The 10,243-nt window shown below is 44.0% G+C and overlaps 1 long non-coding RNA gene across 1 annotated transcript; it reads right to left on the minus strand.

Moving 5' to 3' along the window:
* Positions 1-271: 271 nt before the first annotated feature.
* LOC123367115 lies at positions 272-9,353 on the minus strand. The gene is made up of 3 exons (XR_006578308.1): positions 9,275-9,353; positions 3,971-4,047; positions 272-1,562 (listed from the first exon to the last, which is right to left on the minus strand). It is a non-coding gene; the product is annotated as an uncharacterized LOC123367115 (long non-coding RNA).
* Between the last annotated feature and the right edge of the window lie 890 nt (positions 9,354-10,243).

The raw sequence follows: 10,243 nt of genomic DNA on the forward strand, positions 1-10,243 counted from the left end.
GCTGAGGGGTTAGCAGGGGTGCTGGCGCTGGCAGCACCAAGCAACCCGGCCCCAGTCTTCCCCACTCCTCTACCCTCCACCCCGCCAGTCCCTGGTGTCGCTTGCAGGAGGGGGAGGAAGCTAGAAAGAGGTGTGGTGGGGCAGGAAGAGGCAGGGTGGAGGCAGAGCAGGGTGGCATGGGGCCGGGTCACTCGCTGTTCCAGTGCCAGGCCCCCCCGATAGCCTCCCAGGCCTCCCTCAACCCGGTGTCCCCCTGAAGCACAGGGCTCCTCAAAGCGTGGGGCCCGGAGTGGTTGCCTTGGTCCGTCCTATGGATAGGACGGCTCTGAAAATATAAGCCCAAAGATTGATGGAGCTGGGTCCACGTTCCTGAATCTTGGTAGAGCACAGGCCCCTATAACTCACCGCCTATGGGAAGAACCCCTATGCAAAACTATCCTGTCACTTGCTAAGTCTATACAAATGCTATTTGGGGGGAGCTCTGTTACTTATTCCAGTAACTGAAACTGTGCTTCCCACATTGAAGGGCAGGCATGGCAGGAAACAAGGCTCTGTGTCTGTTTTCTCCACTCAATCCTACACTTCCATGCTGGGGAAACCACCCTGTAAACGCATTTTGTGCGTGCATGGTGCATTTGCTGTTGCAGTATTGTTTCAGTAACAATACTTTGAAATGGTAGTGGTATTGAACCTTGGAAACAAACTGCATCATGCTAAACTGGAGAAAAGTCATCAGCCTTGTTGCACGTTTTAAATCCTTTTTATGGTGCAAAACATCAGATTTATCTAGGGTGGCTAAATTCCAGCTTAAAAAGAACAACTGGGTGGGGTGGCAATTTTCCCTCTTGCAAATGAGATATAAGCCCTGATGCAAATAGAACTCTCGTCTGAACACCATTTGGGTGAGGACCTCAACACTAGGCTCATAGTTGAGGGTCTTTTGGCATTTTAAAGATAAGAGCTCTGCTATGCTGGTGATACTTGGAGTTTGAAAAACAGCTGTTGGGTACAGCCGGTGCAGCGAACCCACATGGAGGGTGGCTCTGCTCTGAAAAAGGACTTTAAAAAGGAGAACATTAGAATGTCCTTTATTTGTTTCTAGAAGTGTGCCTTTCCCTGTTTCTGAGGGTACATGTGCATAAGTGAAATAATATCAAAATGAACTGACCATTAGCACAATCATTAAAATACATGCCACATTTACCCTTCAGGCAAAAACCTGGGTTAGTGGATAGGCTTTGCACTGCGTCCCATAAGGCAAGGCAAGAGATTGAATGACTGCACCAAGCTGAGAGAGAGAGTCTATAGCAGACCCACAAATTGATCCACCAATCTTTGGCATCCCAGGGTAGTGCTTTGACCACAAGACCATCCAAACCATGACTGTGAAATGTTCTTTAGGGGTGAGAAATCCATTTTCTGAAAGTTCTTGATTCATGTCTAAATCCGTCCTGTTTCAGTGCTAGGTTCATGCTCATCCAGCTATTGGTGGCTCTGTTGAGATTCTGTCCATAAGGATGCCAATCCGTTCCAATCCAGAAGGAAGGGATGGTAATGTGAACCTAGAAATACATTTTTAGCATAGCCTTTAACTTTTAATTAAATATATTTCTGTCAAAGCTTAAAAAAATATTCCCCTCCTTACTTGCAGATAGGCAGCTCTATCGCTGCCTGTGTATTTAATGCAGAGCATACAGGATGGTAAGTATTCTTAAACAAGTCATATGAAAAGCTGAAGGCATGAAAGCATTAACACATCTGAGGGATGAGTTAGGCAAGGCAATGCTCCTCTGCTCCTATTGATTTGACCCACTCATCTTCTGGTGAGAACCTTCCACAGACTGACCGTCTGAATTTGGGGATGGGAAGTGCTGAGTGAGCAAGTCTGTTATTTAAGATAGTTACATTGTTTTGTTATTATATCTCTTGATTTAACACCAACATCCTTACGCAGTAGTTGGGTAATTTTTTAATTTCTGTGTGAGCACTGTTTACCTATATCTTCAGCCCAGCTTTTATAAACACCTGCTTTTGTAACAACAGCCACTGAAATCGGTGGAACTGTCCTCTGCCATGTGCCTGAGGTGGTATTAACCTTTTGTATCCTGGATCCATGTCAAGTTGCTAGGGAAGATAAATACAGAGCAGAGCTGCCACATTCCTGTATTGTTTAATGCATAATGTCAGCTGCCAAGACTGAGTTTACTTCTCTATTGATTTTATTGTGAACTTCATTTTTTAAAAGCCCCCTGATCCTGGAGTCATGTGAGGAGGTAAGAATCTGAGCTTTCATCAAAAGCTGTTTGATATATCATATCAAGCCCTCATAATAATGGGCTAGCAGCAAACTAAGTACAAATAGCAAAAAATTTAATTTAAAAAATCTGACAGCTTTGAGGGATTCAGACTTGGCCTCATTTACACTAGCAAGTTGCATTGCTTTAACTATATGGCTATAGTGAAGCAGTATACCCTCTCCTAATGTGGATGCAGTTATACTGGAATGAAAATGTTTTATGCCAATATAGCTATTCCCATATGGGAAGAGGAATAAATTAGACTGATATAAATAACTTGTATGCAGGTCCAACCATGTCCACATTAGGGATTTTACCAGCATAAAAAACTTTCTTGATCAACACAGTAACACCAGTACAACTTTCACATGCAGACCAGGCCTTAGCCATGTTCAAGAATTGCCACACCTCACCATGCTTTACTCGCATTGTCAGTTCAGAGACTGATTGGAGAGAGAGAGGACAACCACCTTGGGTCTAACATTTAACAAGCTTCTTGAACTAAACCCCGTCATAGCTACCAAAGAACTATGCCAGGAAAGCAGAACAGAAAAACTACAGCAAGAATGTCAGTGTCATCCTCATAGCCTGTAGGAGAGAATGTCAGATTTCAAGCAGTTTGCCAAGGCAAAAAGCTGTACCATCCCTACCACGGTCCAGTTCAAACAGCAATTAATTCAGGGATGTTCCATGTCCTGTCTTTGACAGAAGGTTACACTAAATAATCACCGTGATCCTTCCAGACCTTAGAATCTAAGGAGGTTATATATCATAATCACCATTTTGGGTCAGTCCAGCAGGAAGAACAGAAGACATTTAAACAAAAGACTTTGTTGTGGCGGTATCCAGAATGGTACCGTGAGTGCTCATAGCTGTCAAGACATCCCCCACCGCCTCCGGCACCCCCCATCCACAAACAATGCAAAGCACAAGGAGCAGCAAATTCAAACTACAGATCCATCTCAATGACCAAACAGGTCACTGGAAAGAGTTGGACAACCCAAATGGCCACATGACCAGAAGGTCAGTGAGATTCAGAGATTGCATTAATTAATGGATATTGAGTAAGTGGCAAATTTATCTGTTAAGGGGAACCCATGTTGTCTACCCTGAGCTCCATCCTAGATGGAGAGTTCAGACACAGTTAGTACCTTCAAAGAAGTTTCAGAATGGCATGTGTGTGCGCGCGCTATTTTGTTCTCCAGAATCTCATTTTTCATTAAAAAGAGAGAGAGAGAGAAAAAAAGCAAGTCTGACTGTTATGATTGTGGAGAAAAACCTTGAAATTGTGATTCAAAAATAGCCACAGCAGAGATTAGCCTTCAGAAAGGCAGGAACAATAGCTGAGACTCAGGAACTGGTTTATTCACCTGAGGTGCTCACTCAGAGGCCTGTCATAGTAATTGAAATGTTAACATGGTTAAGGATTCGGATTTTCTTGCATAAAGGAGAGGGAAGATCACAAGTCTATGCAGTTTACCGCAATGTGTCAGTGCCACATCTTGGTGGGTGGCATGCAGATGATACCACCACTTCCCTCCCCACACATTCTCATGGGAGAGCCCAGGGGTATATTCTAGTCACATTGAGAAGAAGCCATACTTGGGATCCCAGTGGAGCCAAGCATCACATGCTCATACTTGGAATATCAACAGGTTATGTAGTATACTCACCACTATTACACCCTCTCGTGTCAGGTGTGATGTTGCAGGGGTTTTCACCTCCTACAGCAGAGGTGGCCAACCTGAGCCTGAGAAGGATCCAGAATTTACCAACGTACATTGCCAAAGAGCCACAGTAATGCATAGAATATCAGGGTTGGAAGGGACCTCAGGAGGTCATCTAGTCCAACCCCCTGCTCAAAACTATACAAATCCCCACAGATTTTTGCCCCAGATCCCTATAATGGCCCCCTCAAGGATTGGACTCACAACCCTGGGTTTAGCAGGCCAATGCTCAAACCACTGTGCTATCCTTCCCCCCCCCCCCCCCCAAATAAACAACATTATTCCCAGCCACTAACTATCCTATCTCAGAACCGGAAAGGGCCCTGAAAGGTCATCAAGTCCAGCCCCCTGCCTTCAGTCACAGGACCATCAGCAGCCCCACACCAGCTCCCCCTTCCCCAGCACCTCCCTCCCACCCACCGGCAGCCCTGCTGATCAGCGCCTCCCCCTCCGTCCCAATCAGCTGTTTTGTGGTGTGCAGGAGGCTCTGGAGGAGAGCGGGAGGAGTGAGGGCATGGCCGACTCAGGGGAGGGGGCGGGAAGGAGTGGAGTGGGAGCAGGGCCTATGGCAGACCCAGGGGTTGAGCAGTGAGCACCCCCTGGCACATTGGAAAGTTGGCACCAGTAGCTCCAGCTCTGGAGTCGGTGCCTATACAAGGAGCTGCATATTGACTTCCGAAGAGCCGCATGTGGCTCCGGAGCCACAGGTTGGCCACCCGTCCTACAGGGATCTTGCCTCAGCCCCCTTGCCGAGAAGTGACTAGTTTAAACCCCTTCTGAGGTAACAAGCATCCAGGTACAGTCCAAAGGAATCACCCTATCTGCTGGGCCCTGTCTTCAGTGCTTTCCTGGGGTTCCACTGCCTTTCCTCAGTTCACACTCCTGAGCTACCACAAACTTCCTGAAGTTTCTGGTTCTTTAACCCTTTACAGGAGCCAGTGTTGCCTATCTGTGCCCTATAGCTTCTCCCTTCAGACAGGGCTCTCCCCTTTTATATGAGGCACAAGCCTCCATTAAGTTCACCTGCTCCTTCCTTACTCCCTTTGGTTAAGTGGGTACACCTATGCCAGGATTGATTAACACTTAATCCCTTTCTAGATTCTGACGGGTTTCACCCCATCCCACTAGGCAATCTCCTGGTAGCAGTGTGGTTTTTTGGCAATGAGTGGGTGGTGGTTAGTCTGTGGGTAGAGCTTGGAAGAGTACCACATTCCCTCTCCCCCCCCCCCGCCCATCCCCTCCTCTGCCTCCTGGTGAGATGTGTCTATTTGTATGTTAATAACTGACTATTCATTTGTGGGTGGTGGGTTTTTTTGGTGGGGCGGGGGGTGTCTTACATTTTACTGACAGTTGATTTTCAGTGAAAAGAGAAAGATGCGCCAGTAACCAGAGGAGCCAGTGTATGCTAACCGCTACAGTAGGAGTACTGACATATTTCCATTGGGACCCACAGTGGGTGATTAGGGCTAGAAAACTAAGATCCACATCCTACTAGCAGTATATGGCCTCTGAAAGGCCATATCTTGCATCCGAAGAAGTAGGTATTCACCCACGAAAGCTCATGCTGCAAAATGTCTGTTAGTCTATAAGGTGCCACAGGATTCTTTGCTGCTCTGAAAGAGTAGAGTGCTAAAAAGGTAATAGCTTTCTAGTCTTAGTTATGTAGGACCATAATATCATCTGGCATCCATCAGTGTGACTATCAAAGTCAGTGGACCTATGGTGATTCAGACCAGCTGAGGATCTGGCCCATCTATCACACCTACTTTGATTGGGAGACAGCAAGGCCTAACTCACTCAGTAGTGCTCAAACTTTCAGTTGTGCCCGCTCCCTACCACCACTAATAGAAGCTGCCCCCTCCCCCACCCCATCACTACCTAGTCAAGCTTCCTCACCAGCAGAACTTGTGCTGAAGGCGGAGCAGGGAACAGAACTGGGGATGTGGGAGGAGCTGGGATTAGAGCCAGAGGGTGGGCAGGGGGTGGAGAGAGAATGAGGGCAGAGCTGGGCCTGGAGGTGGAGCAGGTCTGGGGATTGAAGGAGGAGCAAGTCCAGGGCAGAGCTGGTCTGGAGGCATGGTGCTCCCTCTCCATGGCCCAGGAGGGCTGGTTCCCCTGCACAGTTTGGGGACTACTGATCTAGCTGGTAGTGTAGAATCAGGGGACCTGGATTCTATTCCTAACTTTGTCAGTGACCTGCTGTGTGAGCTGAGCAAGTCAGCTAACCTCTATTTCCTCTCCCATCTTTTGTCTCATTTATTTTGATTACAAGGTCTTTGGGGCAAGATATGTACAGCACCTAGCACAATTGTGGCTGAGGTCTCTATAGGGATATTATAATTAGCGCTATCAAGTGATTAAAAATTAATCACTATTTAAAAAAATGAATCACACTTAGTCACACTGTCAATAATAAAGTACCATTTAAATATTTTTGGATGTTTTCTACATTTTCAAATATATTGATTTCAATTGTAAACATAATACAAAGTGTGAAGTATTCACTTTTACAAATATTTGCACTGTAAAAAAAGTATTTAATTTAATACAAGTACTGTAGTGAATCTCTATCTTGAAAGTTGAACTTAGAAATGTAGAATTATGTACAAAAAATAAACTGCACTCAAACACAATGCAAAGCTTTAGAGCCTACAAGTCCACACAGCCCTACTTCTCGTTCAGCCAATCAGACAACCAAGTTTGTTTACATTTGCAGGAGATAATGTGCCCACTTCTTGTTCACACTGTCCCCTGAAAGTGAGAACAGGTGTTCTCATGGCACTGTTGTAGCTGGCATCGCAAAGTATTTACGTGTCAGATGCTGAACATTTGCATACCCCTTCATGCTTCAGCCACCATTCCAGAGGACATGTATTCATGCTGATGATGGGTTCTGCTCAATAACAATCCAAAGCAGTGTGGACCGATGCATGTTCATTTTCATCATCTGAGTCGGATGCTACCAACAAAAGGTTGATTTTCTTTTTTGGTGGTTTGGGTTCTGTAGTTTCTGCATTGGAGTGTTGCTCTTTTAAGACTTCTGAAAGCATGCTCCACACCCCGTCCCTCTCAGATTTTGGAAGGCACTTCAGATTCTTAAACCTTGGGTAGAGTGCTGTAGCTATCTTTAGAAATCTCACATTGGTGCCTTCTTTGAGTTCTGTCAAATCTGCAGCAAAAGTGTTCTTAAAATGAAGATGTGCTGAGTCAGATTGCTATGAAATATAAGGCAGAATGCAAGTAAAATATAGAGTTGGAGACATACAATTCTTCCCCAGGGAGTTCAGTCACAAATTTAATTAATGCTGCTTGGTTTTTAAAAAAAAAAAAAAAAAAAACATGCATCAGCATGGACACATGGTCTGGAAGGGTGGCTAAAGCATGAAAGGGTATACAAATGTTCAGCATATCTGAAACGTAAATACCTAGCAATGCCAGCTACAAAATTCCCATGCAAATGCCTGTCCTCACTTTCAGGTGACGGTGTGAACAAGAAGCGGGCAACATTATCTCCTGTAAATGTAAACAAACTTGGTTGAGTGATTGGCTGAGCAAGAAGTAGGACTGAGTGGACTTGTAGGCTCTAAACTTTTGCATTTTTTGTTTGAGTGCAATTATATAATAAAAAAATCTACATTTGTAAGTTGCATTTTCATGCTAGAGATTGCACAACAGTACTTGTATGAGGAATTGAAAAATACTGTTTCTTTTATCTATCATTTTTACATTACAAATATTTGTAAGCAAAAATATAAAGTAAAAACTGTACACTTTGTATTGTGTTGCAATTGAAATCAATATCTTTGAAAGTGTAGAAAAACATTCAAAATATTTAATAAGTTTCAATTGGTATTCTGTTTAACAATGCAATTAAAACTGCAACACACCATTAACTCAGATTAACCGCCATTAAACAGTCCTAATTACAATACAAATATCAACATTAGAGTTCAGAAGAGCAGGCTTAACTACAATAATTCCCCCCAAAGGATTTATATTATTGTTTTAAGTGTTTATAGAACAGTACTTGCATCTGGAAACCATTAAAGAAAATCAAAATATGACAGATTTTAACTGCAGCATACCAGGGAGAGCATTTATCTTGATCCTAAGTCATTTTAGATGAAAGAGCCTGACTTCAGTCTGGACCTTAGCTATGCAAAATGCTTATTTTAAGAGTTGACAAAGCATGGAATGTTTTTATTCTTAATTCAGAACAGTTCTGAAAATGTTCCAAGTCTGTGCAGATAAATCCATGTACTCTTTGCTTCCTCACAGCATGTGTTCCACAGCAGTTAAAAAAATCTTGCACATTAAAGTCACTGAGTTGACTGCCTAAGAATTATAATAGAAGGCATCATGATGTATTGAATGCTCATAAGACATTCAGGCACATTTTAGAAGGGACAGTTTTCAACTATTTCTTCTGACACTCCCCAGTTACATGCACATTGAAATCACTTGTCAAAACCTGTCAACTGCTCTATAGAAATGCCTTTGGTCATTTACTGAAAGCCAGTCCACTGGTTTACATGTCCCTGGAGGAAAATGAAAGAGTTAAGTTTGCTAAGCTGTGATATCCCCTTAATTTTGTTTCCTCATGGGAAGTGTTCTGTCACAGGACTGTCATCACAGATGTGTTGTTTGAAATTTTCCAGAGGATTTAATATTAATGCTCTTTCAAAAGAGTTGTGAAATCTGTCACTTTAAAAAAAATAGAAAATGGAACTATATTACCATTAATTGCTGGAGATGGGATTTCTCTGCACTGAGAGCTAATGCAGAGTACACTCAATGCAAACATGCTAATCACTTCCTTCAGGATAACAGCTGCCACACATTGCAGTTCAATCTTTTTGCCAGGATATATAGCCACATATCCACTGTAATGATCTTGGGGGGGGGTGTCATTAAATAATGTGACAAAGCTCTGACCTTGGAAGTGTGGGGCCCACACTTCCTGCAGGGTTACCCTAGTCTCAGAAGCTCACTGTGACCCTCCCTGTGGGTCTTCTCTCTCCAGAAGCCATTTTCATCAAGCCAGCAAGGGAGATGGGAAGAAGCAACCCTCCCTCACACAGTCTCTGCGATTAATTGGGGAGAGTTGGGGCCTGCCCTCTACTCTGGGCTCCAGCACCCTAATAGTAACAGCTGTTGGTAGCTGACTTTTGGAAACAGGATGAGTACGGTTCCCTGGGCCACTTCCCCACAGCAGTCCCACACTTCCTCAACATCTACTATCACCCTTACCTCGGGGCCACCTTCCTTGTGCCTGATAGGGTTTGTACTGCCTAGTTTCTCCAGCAGTGTGGCTTCCTCCTGTAGTTCCTGATATATACCCTTAGCTAACTAACTGGGAGGCTTTTAACTAGTTCCAGCCAGCCCTTGACTGGCTTCAGGTGTCCCAATCAACCTCGCTGTCTCCACTGCTTTCTAGAAGGATCTTAATTGACCCCAGGTGTCTTGATTAACCTGTATCAGAGGGGTAGCCTTGTTAGTCTGGATAGTAAAAAGCAACAAAGAGTCCCGTGACACCTTATAGACTAACACATATTGGAACATAAGCTTTCATGGGTGAATATGCATCTGACAAAGTGGGTATTCACCCACGAAAGCTTATGCTCCAATACGTCTGTTAGTCTATAAGGTGCCACAGGACTCTTTGTTGCTTTTTAATTGACCTGGAGCAACTGCCATTTGGTTACCATGGTAACAGGGATTTGTTTAGCCTGGGGCTAATATACCTGTTTCTCACTACTTTCCTATAGCCATCTGGCCTTGCCCTGTCACAATAACACACCAGTGAATGAGAAAGGAATAAACATTAACAAACCAAATCAGAGAGCTTCTGCACACAGCCATCCAGTGTTCCCAACTCTGCCTCCAACAGGGCACATCTCCAAATTCCCACACTCACAACACTGTCCCTTATGAGGAAGAATCTCCAAATCACAGTCTTTCATAAACATCTCTCTACATCCATCAGCCCACTGACAACTGACCCAAGAGCCATCTCAGTCATGTCACTTAACATGATTGTGAGGCTGGTTGTTTACTTAGCTATAACACTTTTAATGGATGGAAGTTATTTCATTGCCACTGGTAAACTGCTTGATATTTGCAGAGTAAATCTCAACCAAATATTTTTTATATATATACACACACACCCCATCTCAGAACTGGAAGGGACCCTGAAAAGGTCATTGAGTCAAGTCCAGT

This window comes from Mauremys mutica, chromosome 3 (assembly GCF_020497125.1).
Source record: "Mauremys mutica isolate MM-2020 ecotype Southern chromosome 3, ASM2049712v1, whole genome shotgun sequence".
Classification (NCBI taxonomy): Eukaryota; Metazoa; Chordata; order Testudines; family Geoemydidae; genus Mauremys; species Mauremys mutica.